The sequence below is a fragment of the Ambystoma mexicanum genome, chromosome 2q, assembly GCF_040938575.1.
Source record: "Ambystoma mexicanum isolate Mex_15411 chromosome 2q, UKY_AmexF1_1, whole genome shotgun sequence".
NCBI classification, from domain to species: Eukaryota; Metazoa; Chordata; class Amphibia; order Caudata; family Ambystomatidae; genus Ambystoma; species Ambystoma mexicanum.
The window spans coordinates 1369090596-1369111281 of record NC_090924.1 but is presented as its reverse complement, the minus strand read 5'-3'; positions in this window follow the sequence as shown (position 1 = coordinate 1369111281).

Below are 20686 nucleotides of genomic sequence, written 5' to 3'. Positions count from 1 at the left end.
GCCTTCCAGCACGTCTCCGGTAAGTGGTCTGTTTGTGTTTGTGTGTCGGGTTTTGCCTAATGTTTGTGTGTGTATGTTGCGGGGGGGTGGTGTGTGTTGGATGTGTATGAATGTTTGTATTTGAATGTATTTTGTGTGTATGTTGAGATGCGGGGGTGGGCGGGTGTGTCGGATGTGTATGAATGTTTGTGTTTGAATGTATTTTGTGTGTATGTTGAGATGCGGGGGTGGGGGGGGTGTCGGATGTGTATGAATGTTTGTATTTGAATGTATTTTGTGTGTATGTTGAGATGCGGGGGTGGGGGTGTATGTCGGATGTGTATGAATGTTTGTGTTTGAATGTATTTTGTGTGTATGTTGAGATGCGGGGGTGGGGGGGTGTGTCAGATGTGTATGAATGTATTTGAATGTATTTTGTGTGTATGTTGAGATGTGGGGGGTGTGTGAATGTTTGTATTTGAATGTATTTTGTGTGTATGTTGAGATGTGGGGGGTGTGTGAATGTTTGTATTTGAATGTATTTTGTGTGTATGTTGAGATGCGGGGGTGGGGGGGTGTTGGATGTGTGTCGGATGTGTATGAATGTTTTGATTTGAATGTTTTTTGTGTGCTGAGTTGGGGGGTGGGGGTTCGGGTCTGTATAGGTGCTTGTTTGAGAGTTTGCTGTTTTGGGGGGGTAGGGGGTTCGGGTCTGTATGGGTGCATGTTTGTGTGTGTGCTGAGTTGGGGGGTGGGGGGTTCGGGTCTGTATGGGTGCATGTTTGTGTGTGTGCTGAGTTGGGGGGTGGGGGGTTCGGGTCTATATGGGTGCATGTTTGTGTGTGTGCTGAGTTGGGGGGTGGGGGGTTCGGGTCTGTATGGGTGCATGTTTGTGTGTGTGCTGAGTTGGGGGTGGGGGGTTCGGGTCTGTATGGGTGCATGTTTGTGTGTGTGCTGAGTTGGGGGGTGGGGGTTCGGGTCTTTATTGCTGCATGTTTGTGTGTGTGCTGAGTTGGGGGGTTTGGTTGGGGGTGAGGGGGCCATGGGGCATAGTGTTTGGTTGGGGGTGAGGGGGTCATGGGGCATAGTGTTTGGTTGGGGGTGAGGGACATGGGCATAGTGTTTGGTTGGGGGTGAGGGGGCCATGGGGCATAGTGTTTGATTGGGGGTGAGGGGGCCATGGGGCATAGTGTTTGGTTGGGGGTGAGGAGGCCATGGGGCATAGTGTTTGGTTGGGGTGAGGGGGCCATGGGGCATAGTGTTTGGTTGGGGGTGAGGGGAGCATGGGGCATAGTGTTTGGTTGGGGGTGAGGGACATGGGGCATAGTGTTTGGTTGGGGGTGAGGGGGCCATGGGGCATAGTGTTTGGTTGGGGGTGAGGGGGCCATGGGGCATAGTGTTTGGTTGGGGGTGAGGAGGCCATGGGGCATAGTGTTTGGTTGCGGGTGAGGGGGCAATGGGGCATAGTGTTTGGTTGGGGTGAGGGACATGGGGCATAGTGTTTGGTTGGGGGTGAGGGACATGGGGCATTGTGTTTGGTTGGGGGTGAGGGAGCCATGGGGCATAGTGTTTGGTTGGGGGTGAGGGACATGGGGCATAGTGTTTGGTTGGGGGTGAGGGACATGGGGCATAATGTTTGGTTGGGGGTGAAGGGGCCATGGTGCATAGTGTTTGCTTGGGGTGAGGGGGCCATGGGGCATAGTGTTTGGTTGGGGGTGAGGGGGCCATGGGGCATAGTGTTTGGTTGGGGGTGAAGGGGCCATGGGGCATAGTGTTTGGATGGGGGTGAGGGACATGGGGCATAGTGTTTGGTTGGGGGTGAGGGGGCCATGGGGCATAGTGTTTGGTTGGGGGTGAGGGGGCCATGGGGCATAGTGTTTGGTTGGGGGTGAGGGACATGGGGCATAGTGTTTGGTTGGGGGTGAGGGGGACATGGGGCATAGTGTTTGGTTGGGGGTGAGGGGGACATGGGGCATAGTGTTTGGTTGGGGGTGAGGGGGCCATGGGGCATAGTGTTTGGTTGGGGGTGAGGGGGCCATGGGGCATAGTGTTTGGTTGGGGGTGAGGGACATGGGGCATAGTGTTTGGTTGCGGTGAGGGGGCCTTGGGGCATAGTGTATCTAGGGTCAATAAAATATATATAAGTTAATTAAACAGGCGAGATACAATAACTAAATAGAAATAAATTATAACAATGGAAAATGTGTAGTACAAAATGTAAGTTTGAAATGCAAATAAAAATCGTTACCCCTCAAAAACATTCTTTTTCCATGTGTTTAGTACAAATTGGGGGTTTAAAAAGCCTCCTGCCACGCCACGCCTACCGCCCCTCCCACATTTACTTTTCGGCCCACTATAGCCCTCATGTAAGGTACTTTCGGCCCTCTGTCAAAATCAGTTGTGCACCCCTGCTCTATTGTCATATACAGATGTAACACCTATACTTAAGTTACCTTTCCCAACCAATTATATTGCGTGATGATTTTTTGTAGAATTAGACGTCAATGATGACGAGTTTAGCCTATAAAAACGGCTGTTGGACTTAAGTTCGGGGAAGTCGGAGTGAGACAGGTGTTCGCAATGCTGCTGATTTCCATATGTTGATGTATGTATCATTAAACGGACTTCCCTTTGTATATTTATTGGGCCTCATTACACATTGTGCGGTAAATGAAGCCATTTACTGGCATGGCGTTATTTGCGTCTCCGCCCTCGCAAGAGGCCGCCAATTGCGTACTATTACGAGTACGCAGACACGAGCATAGCGCCATGCCGGTAATGGCCCTACCGCCAGGCCGTAAAAGTCCCCAAAAAGTCCTTTACCGGCTTCGACTAAAGTGCTAATAGCACCTCTGCCTTCACGCTGCATGCAAATAACGGTCACCGCTATTAGCGGTCACTGACATTGGCGGTCACCGCTATTAGCGGTCACCGTTAAAATGCGGAACCGGAAATAGCGTCATCACACAGGAACGGGAAAGAGCACGGCGGCCATCTTTAAAAACACAATCCATTGCCATCCTCCGTATCCAGGACCCCTTTCAAGGAAACTCGGACACAAATCCATCCCGGATAGCCCAAAGATGCCCAAGGCCGTAAAAAAAGTTGCTGATCGCCAACATTGTGGAGCGAAGCCAGACCCCCAGCCCAACACGCCCCATTGAGGCAAGCCCAAGGTTGTCATCAGGGTCAGGTAGCCAGGGAGAATCAGCCACCCACACCGTGGAAGGTGCATGGAGCCCCCAGGTGTCCTCACCTGATGCCAGAGGCATGGACCAAGGCGCAGCAGTCATCCCTCCTGCTCGTAGCACGCAACATGACCTTGCATCCATCAGCCAGAGGCAGGCAGAGATCACTGGGCTTGTAGGGCAACATGTGGCCGAGGGAGCCCGTCTGAGGGAGGACCTCTGTATGTATGCAAGGCAGACAAGGGAGGGCATGGAGGCCTGCACGAACAGGATTTGCAATGAAATGGCCCTGATCCGTATAGCGGAGGAGGCACTGAGAATTAGGGCCTGCAAGGACTAGGTTGCACATGTGGAGAAGGACACGTACACACTGTGAGGCTCACATGGGGGTGTTGTGGGGGGACTGGGGTGAGGGTGTTTTTGGGAGTGTTGTGGGGGAGAGGGGTAAGGGTGTTTTTGGGAGTGTTGTGGGGGCAGGGGGGTAAGGGTGTTTTTGGGAGTGTTGTGGAGGGAGGGGGGTAAGGGTGTTTTTGGGAGTGTTGTGTGGGGAGGGGGGTGAGGTCGTTTGGACAGTTGGGGCCATGCACTTTTTGTTTGAATTTTGTTCACAATACACTGTTGAGAAGTTGAAACACAGGCTTGGTCTTCATCATTGTGTATGTGTACTGTATTGGGGAGATGGTTCTTTGTGGGACTCACCACATGCATCAGAGCAACAATACCCATCTCCATCCATAATAGTTTTACCTTGTATCTCATGGAATCTGATACATCAGATGCTGACGCACATCGTGTCCCTCCTGGCCATCACCTCTTGCATGTCCTGGCGGCCCATTTCAACCATCCTCATCACCATCAACATCATCCTCATCTGGTGGTTGCATGTCAGGTGGCATAGGTACATTCCATATGATGCACATTTTGTGCTGCATCACACATGCCATGGTTATCTTCGGCACTTCGTCATGGCCGTATAGGAGAGCCTCACCCGGCACGCTTAGGCACCAGAGCTGTGTGTTTGAAAGGCCAAATGTCTGCTCCATCACGACGCGGGTACGGGTATGTGCAATATTGTTGTCCTCTTCCTGCTGGTTCTGTGGGTTCCATACAGGGGTTAGGAGCCACCTCTTCAGGGGATAGCCGGCTTTGCCTGTATGGGGTGAAGAATGGGTACCTGTTACCGGCCAACTCTGGTGCGGCCTATACATGTCACACAAATCGTCTTTGCATTGTGATTGAAAATCACAACTGACGGCATGCAGGCAGACGATCTGCGTGACTGCAATGTGCAAAGCTGAGCTCGCCCATGCAAGTCGACATGCCCCAATCATGCCCCTGACAGTAATAGATATGTCCTGGGTGAGGCCAGGTCTCAGGTGTCCTTGGGCCCAGGCAAATTTAGTACCGCAATGCCAGTGTACTGCCATTCCAACATCCATGTTGCTATGCTGTGAAGCATCACTTCAGTGGTGCTATGGGTTTGTGGTCAGATGCTATGGCTAGGGGTGATCCCTTTGCATGCATTCTAGGACACATTGCTGTATTGATGTTGTGCTGGCCAAATTCTGTATGACTGTCTTGACGGCATGTTGCTGATTTGTGTATTATGTGGTGTGGCATGATGTGAAATGTGGGTGTGGATGGATGTGTAATCTTTCAAAAGTTGGATTGTATTCAATGTGGGCAGCTTCACATTTCATGTGGGGTCTTCTCAAGTACATTGTGGCGTTCCCCGATGGACATTGGCGTACATCTCTATGACCATTTGTCCCACGCACGACAGTCAACTCCCAGTTGGTGTATGTTTCTCTCCCCCCCCAATCACACCGCCATGTACATGCCCTGCTAATCACCAAGTTGCCACGATCGTTGGCCAGCTTGTGGCTCCATGTTGCGTGGTATGGTTGAGTTCTACAGGACCATTGAATCATGGGTTGAGCCGGGATGTCTGGAGTGACAATGTGTGATTATCTTGTTTGCATCACATGCCATTCGGACAATGATGGAGTGGAATTGTTTTCTGTTTCGGTGGACTACTTCATTGTGATGTGGGACCACCAAATCCACATGGGTACAGTTGATGGCCCGATGCTACTTGGGATGGTTGCACGTGAATAGATGGCAACTTTGGTGTTTGCGATCTCCTGGATAGTCCGTGGCAGGAATATGTGTTCATGTGCAAGCTTCAGGAGGGCATTGTGTACCTGGGTCGGAGTGCATGGGACTACTGGTTGTAAGGTGCCATGCATCTGCCACACAGTATGCTGCTAGGTGCCTGTGGCCAGGAAGTGGAAAACAGTCACCACCTTCAATAGAGGGGGGATTGCAGTTCAGATGTCTATGAGGCTCACGCTGTCATCATGTATCTTATCCACGATGCTGGTGATGGTATCCCGGTGCAGACAGTACGGGGTATGTAGGTGCTCAGGTGTTTGGTTAAATGGACTGGCTTGGATCCTGGGTATTGGTTGCTGGCTCTGTGGTATTTCTGGGTGCCCTGGTGGTGCTTTCTGCGCACGTCTTGGCCTCCTCCTCCTTCTGCGTCTCCTCTGTGCTGCCTGTTGTTGGTGCTGCTCCACTGCAATCCTGTCCTCCAGCCCATGTAATGCTGCCAGTATTGGAACCATTTTGGTGTGGGAAGGGGTGTGGTGTTCTCTTTTGTGCTGCAAGTCTCCATTGCCTCCACCTGTGCTGGATATGTCCACCTGTGGCAGGTGGGAACACTGCTCAGGTCTCTTAATGGGTGGTTCGCAATGCCGGTATTAGCGCCATGCCGGTAAGGGGTTTTTGGGTCTTTATCGTGCGGCTATTGCCATGTCCGCATAGCTTGTGATGCCGTGCAATTAGCGCCATGCTGCTATTTCCGGTCTGGGGCGCGCGCGCCCACGGACTTGCCGCTATTAGTGGCACCGTACTTACCGGTTCCGCTAATAGCGTCAAGTCCGGGTCGTAATTAGCATGGGAATTTAGCGGTACCGGTAATCGATTACCGGTACCGTTATTCCCTTACTGCACAACATGTAATGAGGCCCATTGAGTCCTGATTTTTGAGATGTGCTGGAGTATGTGAATCCTGCACCCTGTCCTCACATGAGGCAGCTATCTAGTATTACAAGTTCTCGGGGGTTGAGTACTGACCAATGGGCCTTTCAGTAATTTCCTCTCCCCGTGAGCACTTGGTAGTGTGAGGATGGTTTCGGCCATCGATTATTGATAATCGATTGATATAGTTATGAGACACCCTTAGACCGACGGCATGAAGTAACTCTGGGCCTTCGGTTATATCACAAGTCCTTTCGCCATTCTGGCAGAGTAGGCCGAGAAGCTCCCTGTGGACAATGATAGAGTAAATTTTCAAAAATAAATCTGCAGTGGGTCTCAAGGAACCCGCCTTTCCAAGCATAACCCTTCTCATTCCCACGGGCAGCGGATCGGACGAAAATGTTAAAAGCGGGAAGAGGAAGGGGCGGTGATCCTGAAGTTTCAGAGAGGAAAAGAGGCGATCGGTGAGTGGAACAACGAAACTCGTTACCTTGGCAAATGTCTCATAGGCATTAGAGCAAGTAGGGGAAAGGTAACGGAGGGTGGCGGAGAAAGATAAAGTAGCTAGAGGTAGAGAAGACAGTATATCTTTAAAGGGTTAATGACTCGAGTATAAAAAGAAAAACATATATAAAGAGGAATACCAGGGGGGCACCTGAGCTAAAACATAAAAGAATACCAGGGGGGCACCTGAGCTAAAATGTAAAAGAATACCAGGGGGGCATCTGGAAGAAAATGTAAGAATACCGGGTTGGGGGGGACACCCGAGAAAAAAATGAGATTTTGCCTTGTTCCTGAACTTTAAAGAGTGGTCAGAAGGAACGTGAACCCAGAGCACACAGAGGGGGGACAATTTAGGCTACGATTAAGTTTAAAGACGGAATTAATGGGGTTTGTTCAAATCCCATGGTGGGGTATTAATTAGAAGGCAGGTACATGTATGACCAGCTGGTGTCTGTCTAGTCTGTGAAGTGTCCGTCATATGTGTCTTACTGCATGTTAAATGTACAACAATTGTATTGGTGATTGATTGAAATGTATTTTGGCCTTACGCAATTCTGTTATTTAGGGGGTTATCGCCAGTGAATTGATGGTTTCTTTTGAGTAAATTTATAGTATAAATTTTGGAAGGAAAAGTTGGATTGGAGCTTGCTGTTGTGGTGCTCGCTCATACTAGTGGGAAGATTAAAAGATTGTGTAGACATTGTTGGTGTCGAAATTAAAAATGGAGGAAGTTACCCCACTTGCGCATCTGTGTAAGCAATTGCCTAAGCATGCAGTAAAATTTAAGAAATATAGCCAGGAGTGGGTTAAGGGTACCGTCAATAAGATGTTTATGCCGTGGCCCCAAAATGGGTCATTGTCTAAGGCTGTTTTACAGCACATGACAACATACCTGCATGCCACGTATGCCGGCAAAAAGCTCGTGAAATGCCTTGCCGTTCTCGAACTTTGGAAAATGTTCGAGTAAACAAAGGTGGAAGAATCACCTGCAGACTGGATATTAAATGTATGCACGGAGGGGGGTACCGCGCCACCAGCCCCGCCGGAACCAGTCATTGAGGGAAGCAAGTCAGAGGGACTTTACCCGCTACGAGAACTCAAAGCAGCCACAGGGTACAGTAACCCCGCCTATGAGTCAACCACATGTAGTAGTGACGAAACTAAAGTACAGGAGCAGGAAATTGATTTGGCCTTCACAGTCCCAAGGGACAAGGAGAGGCGCGGCGATAGTAGTAAGGATCAGGCACAGGCTAGTGCACCTCTCAATAAAGATAGAGGGAAAGAAGCGGAAAGGAAGTGATGAGACAGAATTTGCGAAAGACGAATGGATGGGAGTACAGATACTATTAAAACTAGATGGAAAGGGAAGTGATGATGTACGGACGAGAGGAAGGCACGATGAAGAGCAAAGAAAGGAGAAAGAAGCAAGGGATGAAAGGATGAGAAAGAAGGATAGATTAAGGCAAGAACAACTATATCGCGAAGAGCAAGGAATACCGGTCAGTCGCACACAGTATGCAGCCTATGAAAAATACAGGCTGAACATGTTAAAGTTGGAGGAAGAAAGGAGATTGCACGAAAGGAAGGTAAAAAAGCAGGAAGACGAGGAGAGTAGAAGGGCAAAGGAACAAAGAAATGAACGAATGAGAGAAGTAGATAAGGCTAGAGAAGAAGTGAAAAAGCAAAAGGAGATAGATGAGGAATTGGAACGAAAACGCAGACAAAGGGCACGAGATCTTGAGTATTTGTAGAGGGTAGTCATTAAACCCAATCCTACAGTAGAATGGGAAGACATAGAAGCATTCTTTCCTGCAAGCGATGCAGTACCAGGTACAAGCGGGATAAATATTGACGATGACTTCGATACCAGAAGCATCGGGGAAACGATTGACAAAATATATGATGAGATGGGACTAGAGGTAGCCTACCAAGGGGGAAGGGAAGATGAGCCCTTAGAGAGCACTGAGCTATATGACACTGAGGATACCACCCAAGGTAGTGGGAGCAGGGGACTGTCCCTTGATAGACTGGAAATCAGGCAGAATGAAGAGGATGCAAGGAGTTGTGTAAACTGGGATCACTCAGGATCTGACTCTGGTGGGGATACGGAGGACGAGGCACAGGAGGAAGGGAGACGATGTGAAAAGCCGCTCCCTCGAGGCCAAGGGGTACGATGGTCCGACGCCAGTGAATCTGAACCTAGGACATCGAAGCCTACCAAGGCACATGGCAAACGTGAGGGAACACCCCGCGATCAGAGGGGGGAGCCAGCATCCACCTATACAGGCAGATTAAGGGCATTGCTGGGTAGACGGCAAGGTGGTAATACTGCCCCGCCAGTAGACGGGAGGAGTGGGCGAAAAGAAAAGGAAGATTGTGCCTTTCAATTCCCGCTGCTAGAAAAAGGGGGAGTGAGGCCACAATACCATGGCCACACATGGACCAAGAAAACCTAAAAAAAAATAAGCTTCCAATGCTGACATCGGGGGCTGGGAAATGAATACATGAGTTAGAAAAAATGACCGGGGGAGTCACCTTAGCTATAGGGGACATCAAGGGCCTCTTGATCGCCATACTTGGTGAAAGGGCTGACGATGTGTGGAAACGGGCTTGGTATCCAAGGGTAATGATAACAAACACTACCCATGACGGAGCAACGTTTAATAATTGTAGAGCAGCAGTGTGGAAAGCACTGCAAACGCTATACCCAGACACATCAGACATGGGAGCTATAATGACTCAGAAAATGAAAGAGTCAGAGGATCCATTGATTTATATCCAAAATTGTAAAGACGCGTGGGTGTTCGAAATGCATGAGTCTTGGTCAAAGTCTATCCCTATCTTCTACCACATACTGTGTCAAGGGTTGCCTGAACCGGTGCAAAAACAGCTCAAGAAATTAGTAGGGATCGAAGCCAAACCGTGGGCCGAAATTCAATTGACAATCGCACACTACTGCAGATTGTTACAAGAAAAGAATCGAAAAAAGGAAGCAACCCGTAAGGGGGAGGAAGCGAAGCTGGTACAAAAGAAGCTCTCGAAGTATACTCTCGAGTGAGCCATGTTGACCAGCCCAGCCGAGCCCAGCACGCAGCAAGTAAATAACCAAGCTAATATGGGATATTACCCGAGGGGTAGAGGATTTAGAGGAAGAGGATGGCAAGGTGGCCAGGGAGGTTTCCATGGTAATCAGGGAGGTTTTCAAAATAACCAAGGCGGATTTCATAATGAACAGATGAGCGGTCAAGCCATGCCGGATGGGCAGATGGTCCGACCACCGCCAGTATGCTGGCTGTGCAGAATGACAGGACATGTGGCGCGCATGTGCAGAAACCAAGGCATGTGGCAAAATGGCCAAGGAATGGGAGCAGGTATGGTGAATCAGCCTGACGCCCCGCAATAAGGCAGTGCGCAGGGCCACATAGTACAGCAGCAGGCAGCAAGCTTGCAGCAAGGTGCACAACAGGGGTTTCAACCCTCAAACATGGGGAACTTGTAACAGGGGCAGCCCCAACAGGCACCACCGCCGGTGCCACAAGGAACGAACAATGGAGGGGGAACCAACCCCAGGAATGGGGGCATTCCACAAACTTACAGTGGGCCGAACCTATAAATAAAATAAGACAGCTCACAGGAAACTCTGATGTACTCTATCCTATCGGTGACACCAGACCCTAATAGGGAACCCAGGGTAAATGTCACCATAGGGGGTAAAGAATATTCCTTCTTAGTTGACACGGGTGTGACACGTTCGTGCATACGAGAAGGCAAGTTTTCCTTGTCCAGCGAGGCTATAGATACTCAGAGTTTCACTGGAGCTCATAGCAGAGTTCCCTTTACAGACCCACTCCCAGTCTCATTGGGAGAGCATGAAATTAATGTGCCCTTATTGTACTCACGTCAGTCCCAGTAAACATCATGGGTCGAGATTTGATGACAAAGTTGAATATGACAATCTTGTTTACTGAGGATTGTATAGTGTGCTCCACGCCAGGAAGGCATTATTGTAATGTGTGCGAAATGATCAGAGCATACTCTGGACGTGCACCCATGAGAGCTATACCGTTGGAGCCACAAGTTTTTGCATATGGCATACGGGTGCTTATGGCGGGATTGCCAGGCCTTGCAGACAAAACTATGAGAACCCCTGATGAATTTCTATTTAGAACAAGAATACCCATGCATGAAGAAGAGGGACAAATATTTCCCTTGGAAATACAATCTGCCGCAGTAAAGTGGAAGGTGGTCCTGGTAGAAGGTTATGATGACGAAGGAAGGCAATGGTGTGCTATTATCACCATTGAAGAAGGGTATCGAGTGACTGATGTCACGGATGACGATCTGTTCGAAGAACACCCTGACTAAGAAGAGACAAGAGTGGAAGTAAGTCTCATATTCTGGGTCAAAATGATCAAACGAGAAGTGCCAGAGAGAATGATGCTGGCAATGGTACGTCCAGAATACTTTGAGGAGGACATGGCCAAGGTGCCTGTCGCAGTATGGACAGCGGGGCCTTATGACGTAGGACTCCTGAAGGGGGCGGGAGAGGTGAAAATCGAACTAAAGCCAGGAGCGATCCTACCAAGAGCGCGACAATATCCCATGTCCAGAGAAGCGGATGAGGGAACCGTGAAGACAATTTCCGCCATGATGGAACAGGGCATTCTAGTGACGTCAGAATCACCCTGTAACACAGTGATCTATCCCGTCAAGAGATCAAAGGGCGGGTCTTGGCAGTTAATCCAGGATTTAAAGGCATTAAACGACATGGTCGAAGCCGAGTTCTCTCTAGTCCCTAACCCGTCTACAATTTTGTGTGACATACCCACTGAGGCAAAATATTTCACAGTGATCGATTTGAAAAATGCATTTTTCTCAATTCCGTTGCACCGTGACTCACAAAACCTGACATCGTTTATGTTCAGGCAAATGCGCCTGAAAAGCACGAGGCTGCCACAGGGGTATTGTGAGTCCCCATCCATTTTTAACAGAGTCCTGCAAATGGATATAAGCAATATTGCGGTAGATAGTGTTGTTTTGCAGTATGTAGATGACATTCTGATCTGCAGCATCACTGAGGAGCAATGCAGGAGTGACTCTGTCCAGCTACTATCTATACTAGCTGAGAAGGGGTACAAAGTTGATAAAGAAAAGTTGCAATACTGTCAGCAGGAAGGGCTGTACATAGGGCAACTAATCTCTCATGAAGGGAAAAATATAACCCCAAAAAGGGCTGAAGCCATCATGAACATGGCCAAGCCGCGCACGATCAAGCAAATGCAAAGCCTTTTAAGCCTGTGCAATTATGCCTGAGCCTGGGTCTTTGACTACAGCTCGCACAACAAGCCCTTGCTTCAGGCCCTGAAGAAGACCGAAGTGACAAAGGAAGAAATTGAGTGGACTGAGGCAAAGGAAAAGGGTGTTACAGAAATCAACGGGGCAATTTGTAAGGCCCCAGTTCTCGGGATCCCTAACTATGCAGAAGAATTCTATCTGTTCTCACATACCGCAATTTTATGACCGCAGTACTCGCTCAACGAACATCGCTGGGGTGCAAACCTTTAGCGTATCACAGCGGGAGTCTGGACCCGGTTATGAGGGGCCACTTCCCATGCGAACAAAATCTGGCCGCCGCCGCGTTTGCCATCGAGAAGGCATCTTCCATTGTGATGGGGTGCTCCATGACATTGTATGTCGAGCACTCACTGTTCGCCATATTGGAGAAACCAAAAGGCACATTGACATCACAGAGAGCATCCGCCTATGAGGTGATCATCTCTAATCCATCGATCAAAATAGTTCGATGTAAAACGGTGAACCCTGCAACGTTCATAATAGAACCAGTAACCGAGGGTGAACCATGACTGTGCAAACTATGAAGAATTCTACGATAAAATCCCAAGGGTAAAGGAAAACGCCCTGCCAAGTGGGGAGGTCGTCTTCATTGACGGGTCTTCTAGAATCGTCCAAGAAGACGGACAAAGGTATTCAGGCGTAGCCGTGGTGAAACACCTGGCGAATGGAGAGTTTCAGGTACTCGTCAGTGCGCGAATACCCTCTCACTATTCAGCCCAAGCTGCAGAACTGGTGGCACTGATACTCGCCATCGAAAATCATGCAGATCAGGAATTGACGGTGTACAGTGATTCCGCCTATGTGACTTCCACAATGCACGCAGGCTTAGCATGATGGAAAAGGAGGGGTTACCTCCGAGCAGACGGCACGCCAGTGCAACATGTAGCCTTACTGGATAGGCTGATAAAAGCACTACAGCTCCCAGTGTGCATAGCGGTCGTGAAATGTGCTGCTCACACCAAGGGGACAGATTTCGTGTCACGTGGAAACCATGAAGCGGACACAGAAGCCAAGCGCATGGCATCCAAGAATGAAACAATCATGGACGTGAAGGTGGCATGTACCCATGAACGAATTATGGTAGCGCGAGCCACACCAGAAGCCTATAGCAATATGGGGCAGACTCAGCTAATGGAGCTCCAAGGGGAGGCACCTCAAGAGGAGAAGAATTTATGGAAGCGTCAAGGGTGTTCTTTAAACCCCTCTGACGGATTGTGGAGGCAAGACAGCACTGGTAAACCAGTAATGCCTGTCATCCTCCTAAAGGTAGCGTTAGAACAGCTCCACTACCCCTTACACATGTCAAAAGAAAAACTTGCTGCAACGCTCGCAGAAGACTGGTTCACACCGAATTTAGCGGAGCATGTTGCATTTCTTATGGTCAACTACATCATTTGTCAGCAATTCACCTCTGGGCACACATTAAAAGTAGTGAGAGGAATCATTCCCAGATATAATGGACCTTTCCAGCACCTACATATCAATTATGTCGATATGATTCAGGTGTGTAATGGGTACAGGTATTTAATTGTGGTGGTGTGTCCTTTCTCAAGATGGATAGAAGAAGGTCCCTGTACACACCCCGATGCATCCTATGCCGCAAAATTTCTGGTGAGGGAAGTGTTCCCTAGGTGGGGGGTGTGCGAGTTAATGAGATCAGATAATGTGCCCCATTTTGTAAACACAGTGTTTGAGCAGATTAGCTTGTTGCTTGGTATAAAGCACAAGTTCTCGTCGGCGTACCACCCAGAGGGAAATGGAATATGTGAGCGGCTCAACGGTCTGTTAAAAGAGAGAATAGCCAAGTTGAAGCTCACATTAAAGAAGGGATGGTTGCATTGTCTACCACTGGCATTGTATGCTCTTCAGAACCAACCAGGCTCCAACCATCAACTTACGCCGCATGAAATTGTTACTGGTAGAAGAATGAGGACCCCTCTTACCCCCCGAGACAGGGCTAGATGTGATGCCCAGCCTGCTAGGGAGGTTCTGGGAGCAGAGATGAAGGATTACCTTGACTGTCTCACATCCAGCGCCTCTGTCATTTCAGGCCAGCTGCAGCAACGGCGTAAAGGGAACAGCACAGCACAAACCACAACAAACAGCGCTGATGCAGGCGCAGCTCACAACCTTCGTGCGCCCCTTGTCTTCCCTGGCGACAGCGTCCTCGTAAGGAATTTTACAAGGAAAAAATGGGACGAGCCAAGGTTTAATGGCCCTTTCATCGTAGAGGACAGCACCCCGTCCGCTGTCAAACTCGAGGGCAGAAGAGCCTGGATCTTCCTAAGTGACATCAAACCATTTATAGGAGAGAGCACTCCTACTGCATCCACCTCCGAGGAATCTACAGACAACGGGGAAGGACCTCAACACGTGCAGACAAGATCTATGGTGAGGAAGAAGGACGCATGAGCACAGAAGGAAAGAAAAGAGCCCGTTTGTGAAAATCGTGTCCACACTGAACTTTTCCTTTATGCACAGAAAGTGACAAAAACAAGCAAACAAACACTCTGTGCAGCCAAAAGTGCTAAAGAGAATCATACATTCCGAAACCGCAGTGACACTGGTAACTCAAACAGGTTGAACCACACAAAGCATTGAACATCAACTCTAAGACTCTGATAAGTAGTAAAATAAGACATTTCTGAGAACCAAAAAACGTTATCCTAAAGCATCCAGTACCAAGACTTCATGCACAGAACTTATGGTACATCCCGGCAGTAGTCTCAAGTGGGACGTACTCACCTACTTTCAGCTCGTGCTCCTAACATATCCGTCACTCATAGGGAGAGGAACAAGTGTCACAGAATACATTCAAGATCCAGAAAATAAGAAGGTAATCAGGCAACTACTGACTGTCATCACAGAGGTCTTCGCCGAGTTGCCCGAGCACAGTGAACAAGAGACTAATTCCCCCACCTCAAGTGATCATTGATGAACTAACGTACACATTATTCTTCCGAATCATAGAGGAGTGCCCAAGACTTGTCGGGAGAACCACAGATACACTGACTTTCATCAGAGATCCCCAAATCAATGACTTTTTGAACCAAGTGTGGTATAAACTGAACCATGTGGTAGCAATCCACGCAGCAGGAAAGTGCAAAAACGGCTCACGACAAAAGAAAGACTTGTGATCGGGACCCAGCAAAACAAAGCAAATGTCCCTGTCCCCTGCAGACACGCAGCTAGCCCACAATGTCCTGATTAGACTAGTCACAGACTATCCAGAAATGGTGGGAAGGCCTGCTGATGTTGACGTTATCACTTTCCTCAGAGATGCAGTCAATTTCCTACACATGAAGACTCTTTTCCACAGGATTATGCTCCAAGTGGAACTGTCCAACTTCCAACGAGAATTGCTAAGGAGATTCCTGCAAGACTGTTCGCTGAGGGACAGATCGAGGGAAGTACAAAGACTGTTCATGGCACAAAAAAGGGCCTGTGATCTAGAGACCAGAAATTAAGAGCGAATGTCGTTGACACCAGGAGCCAGCAGATACGCATTCCGAGTCTTCTTCCACCTCATTGAGAACTTTCCAGAGCTGGTGGGTAGACCCATCACTGTCAACGTGCCCACATTCCTCGGTGACCCAGCAAAGAACGTGCAATTCAACAGGCTCCTGAGAGCTATCATCTCTCAGCTGAGAAGCAATTACGGACATCCATTGCTGAGGAGAGCCTTAGAGAGGGGAGATCCACGATAAAACTCTTCATCATCCTTCCGCCGAGGACAGAGTAAGAAAACAAGGACAAAGTTCTCCATTCTGCTACCATAGGACAGATTAAGAAGAGCGGAAACAAGGATAACCACATCGTGTTCGTATTTTATTTTTTATTTTTATTTTTATTTCTGTACTTTTCTTCTATTTTTCATCATCTTTCTGCCGTGGCACAGATGGAGGAGATAGACACTATTCTTCAACGTGTCAACGAACGACCAATTGGAAGGAACGGACATAAGAATTTCACCATCGTGTTTTCCATTTTCAACATTTTTCTTATTTCGTCCTACCTTCTCATATGTTCACTTTTATTTTCATTTTTATTTTTATTTTTTCGACATTTTATTTTTGCGTGATTTGTAGCAAATCCATCTCTTCAAGTGTCATTGCTAACAGATTCCTGCATGTCCTCAGGGCCGAGGTGAATTGGAGGGGTGCCCTGGGACTGTGTTTATTATAGAAATGCAAAATGAAAATGATATGATAAAGACGGTAGTCTAACCGCCTCATTACACGGACGGTGGTAAGGAAATAACGTTACTGGTAATTGAATACCAGTAACGCTAAATTTCCTATCCAATTACGACCCGGACTTGCCGCTATTAGCGCCATCGTTAAGTACGGTGGCACTAATAGCGGCAAGCCCGTGGGCGCGCGACGCCCAGGCCGGAAATAGCGGCATGGCGATAATAGCATCCCATCACAACGTGGGCGGACATGGCAATGGCGGCATGGAAAAGACCCCAAAACCCCCTACCGGCATGGCGCTAATACCGGCATCCCGAACCACCCGTTAAGAGACCTGAGCAGTGTGTCCACCTGCCACAGGTGGACACATCCAGCACAGGTGTAGGCGATGGAGACTGTGGCAGCACAAAAGGGCACACCACACCCCTTCCCACACCCCTTCCTACACAAAAATGCTTCCTATACTGCCCACATTACATGGGCTGGAAGATATGATTGCAGTGTGGCAGCATCAACAACAGGCAGCACAGAGGAGACGCAGGAGGAGTACAAGTAGGAGTAGGGCAAGACAGGCGCAGCAAGCACCAGCAGGGCACCCAGAAATACCACAGAACCAGCAGGATGAGGACAAGAAAATTGCACATAGCCGTACCAGTGCTGTGATGGACCAGGCATCTGGTCTCTACAACACACAGCACCGGTCCCTAAGCGTGCCGGGCGAAGCCCTCCTGTACGGCCATGACAAAGTGCCGAAGACAACCATGGCATGTGTGATGCGGGACGTGCCTATGCCACCTGACATGCAAGCGCAAGATGAGGATGATGTGGATGGTGATGAGGATGGCCGAAAAGGCCCGCAGGGACATGCAAGTGGCAATGTCCAGGAGGGACACGATGTGCGTCAGCATCTGATGTATCAGATTCCATGACATCCAAGGTATGACCATTATGCATAAAGATGGGTATTACTGCCCTGATACATGATACATGTGGTCAGTCCCACAAAGAATCATCTCCCCAATACAGTACACACACACAATTATGAATACCAAGCCAGTGTAAAGTTATCAACAGTGTATTGTGAACATGTGAACAGAAGACAACAATAAGTGCATGGCCCCAACTGTGAAAACACCCCTACCCCCTCCCCCCACAACACTCCCAAAAACACCCCTACCCCCCTCCTCCCACAACACTCCCAAAAACACCCCTACCCCCCTCCCCCCACAACACTCCCAAAAACACCCCACCCCCCTCCCTCCACAACACTCCCAAAAACACCCCTCCCCCCCTCCCCCCCTCCCCCCACAACACTCCCATGTGACCCTCATGGTGTGAACGTGTCCTTCTCAACATGTTGCACCTAGTCCTTGCCCTAATTGTCAGTTCCTGCCCCGCCATTTGGTGGTTGTGATGTGGTGCGCCTCAGGTTGCGCAGAGACCTGCGTAGGGGGCTAGTTTGCCGGGAACTCCCAGAGGAGGTGGTGGCCGGTTTATCCTGGGTTGTGAGTGGGCATCGGCGCTCAATTGCGTCTGCTATACGGTGCATGTCCTGCCTGAGTTGGCCCATTTCCTTGCAGATCCTGTCGGTGCATGCCTCCATGCCCTCCCTTGTCTGCTGTGCAAAAATACTGAGGCCCTCCCTCAGACGGCCTACCTCAGCCACATGCTGCCCTACTAGGCCAGTGATCTCCGTCTGCCTCTGAATGATGGCTGTGAGGTCATGTTGCATGGTGGGTGCTGGTGGGATAGCTGATGCACCTTGTTCCATGGCACTGGCCTCAGGTGAGAATACCTGGGGACTCCATGACCCTTCAAGGGTGGGGGTGGGTGACCCTCCTTGGCTACCCGGACCTGTAGACAACCTCGGGCTTGCCAGTATGGAGCGTGTTGGTCTGGGGCTCTGACTTAGATCCACAATGCCAGGTGCCTCCTCCTCATCCGAAAGTGGGGCAGTGGCTGCTGCCTCACCCGTTGAACTTGTGGCAGCAGAGTGCATTCCCTCAATGCTGCCTTCACTTGCTGGGAGACACACTCACGTGTGGCAGCAGGCATGGCCTCTGGCTGTGTTGAACTGGTGCCCCTGCTGCCTTTGTCCCTCTGGTCATGGTCACTCCTCCTGGTTCCCCTTGAGGATGTGGCGGTGTCCCCTGTGGCATCCCTCCTGGCTTTTTTGCTGGATGTGGGAGCAGTTGTCGCAGTACGTGGCTCATCAGTTTCTGTGTGTGATCCTGTAGGGGTGAGAAATGGGGATATTCATCATTCATGGGTCGACCTGCCTTATGCTGAATGATTACGTCATGACGTTCTATGCATTTGGGGCTTTTTAGTGTGGATGCAGGTAATGGGGATGTTGGGTGGGTCATGCATAAATGGATCTGGGTTGAACAGATATGTGGTGATGCATGCATGTCTGTTGGTGGTTGGATCCACGACTTTCATATGGACACATGATTGGGGGGCCCATCACACTTCATTGTGCATTAGTGGATGCATACACTCACCTCCATCGGACGAACGAAGTGGGCACGCCATGCTCCATTTCTCCTACTCCCTCTATGCATTCCACTACGATTGTGGATGCACAGGTCTCCTCCCACTCACGGAGCTTAATAGGCGAATCGCTGCCTCCTCCTGTGCCTGTAGCCAGGTTGCGGTTCACGGCCGGATGTTCCTCACACGTAGCCGGAGGTCGTCCCACCTCTTGCAGCAGTCTTTAACTGTGCGGGTGGTGGTGCCTACCGCGCTGACCTTGGTGGCTAACTCTGCCCAGATGGCCTTCTTCTTCAGGACGGTCTCCCGCCGCATGTCGTTGCAGAAGACCACCTGTGCATTTGCTGCCAGTGTCTCAGTCAGCATTACAAGCTCCTCCTTGCAGAATTTCTCCTTGCGTTGCCGCTCTGTAGATTTTTTCATGGCCTTGGGCATCTTTAGGCTGTCCTGGAAGGAGTTTTGTTCGGGTTTCCTGGTAAGGTGTCCTGGATAAGGAGGATGGCAATGGATTGTGTTTTTGGCCGCCATGCTCTTTCCCGTTCCTGTGCGATGACGCTATTTCCGGTTCCGCAAAATAACGGTCACCGCTATTAGCGGTGACCGCTAATGGCGATGACCGCTAATGGCGGTGACCGCTAATGGCGGTGACCACTATTTGCATGTGGCGGCAGGTCGGAAGTGCTATCAGCGCTTTCGACGATGCCGTTAAGGGACTTTTTGGGGACTTTTGCGGCATGGCAGTAAGGTCATTACTGGCATGGCGCTATGCTCGTGCCCGCGAACTCGTAATGACACGCAATTGGCGGCCTCTTGCGAGGGCGGACACGCTAATTGCGCCATGCCGGTAATTGCCCATTTTTACCGCACAACGTGTAATGGGGCCCTAGTCTAGCTAAATGGTACTGTGCCGCATATCCCGAGACTACTGTTTACTCCCATAAAGGGGACATTTGAATAAAACTGGTCACTTTAGTATTTGCTGAACCTTTTTGAGCAACGAGATCAAAGTAAGAAATGAAATAAACTATTGACTATGGACTTGAACGGCATGGGGGCCCAGAACAGTAACCTAGTTTTGCCACCCACGGAGGGGTGCCCCCGCTTCCCTGGAAGGAGATGCTGCAAGCTATCGTTTAAAGCCATTATATGTATATGCATAGTGATTATTATTGTGTTTTTGTCTCTAACTATCAGAACTGCATTTTTTATTGGTGCACAGAGCGTCCCATTGTCTGTTCATCCACCAGATAACGAATATCTGGGTCCCACAAAAGCACCCAGACCATATATCGTCATCCCTGTTCCAAGAAAAACTGGTGGTAAAGCAAACAAACTAAAATTGAATGTAATAAATAGTGACAGCTACACGGTTGAGGTTAGGAATGATGAGAAAAGCTGGAGACAGGGTCAGCTCAGAATGAATGATAACATAGCGCTGTCCATAGCACGCACCCACACACTGAGTGCACACAAACAAGGGCAAGTGTCAATGGCTACGGGACCTCAGACCAAATCAACAGTAAAAGAAAAACTGCCCAAGGAACGACCGGCTCCAGAAAATAGTGGAAGTAAACAAGAGCAGCCAGGTGAGAACCCAAGCAGAGGGAGCATAACAGAAGCCCTCAAAGAACCGGAAGAAGCCACGAAAGAACTTACTGAGAAAACACATGCATTGGTTGCACCACAGAAACTGTAATAACGAGCACGCCTGCTCCAACGCCAGAAATAAGCATCAGGCCTACAATGCCACCACGCGTTCAGCAGATGACGAGCCAATGGTGGTGGGAGGAGGTCTACAAAAGAATGCATGAGGGAAGGAAAAGAAACGCAAAACATCCCCCTATTACTGCATGGCAGGAAATGAAACCTGCCCCACCAAGGATAGTACCGGAGAGCCTACCCGAACGGAAGAGCAGTATAGATGCATTCAGA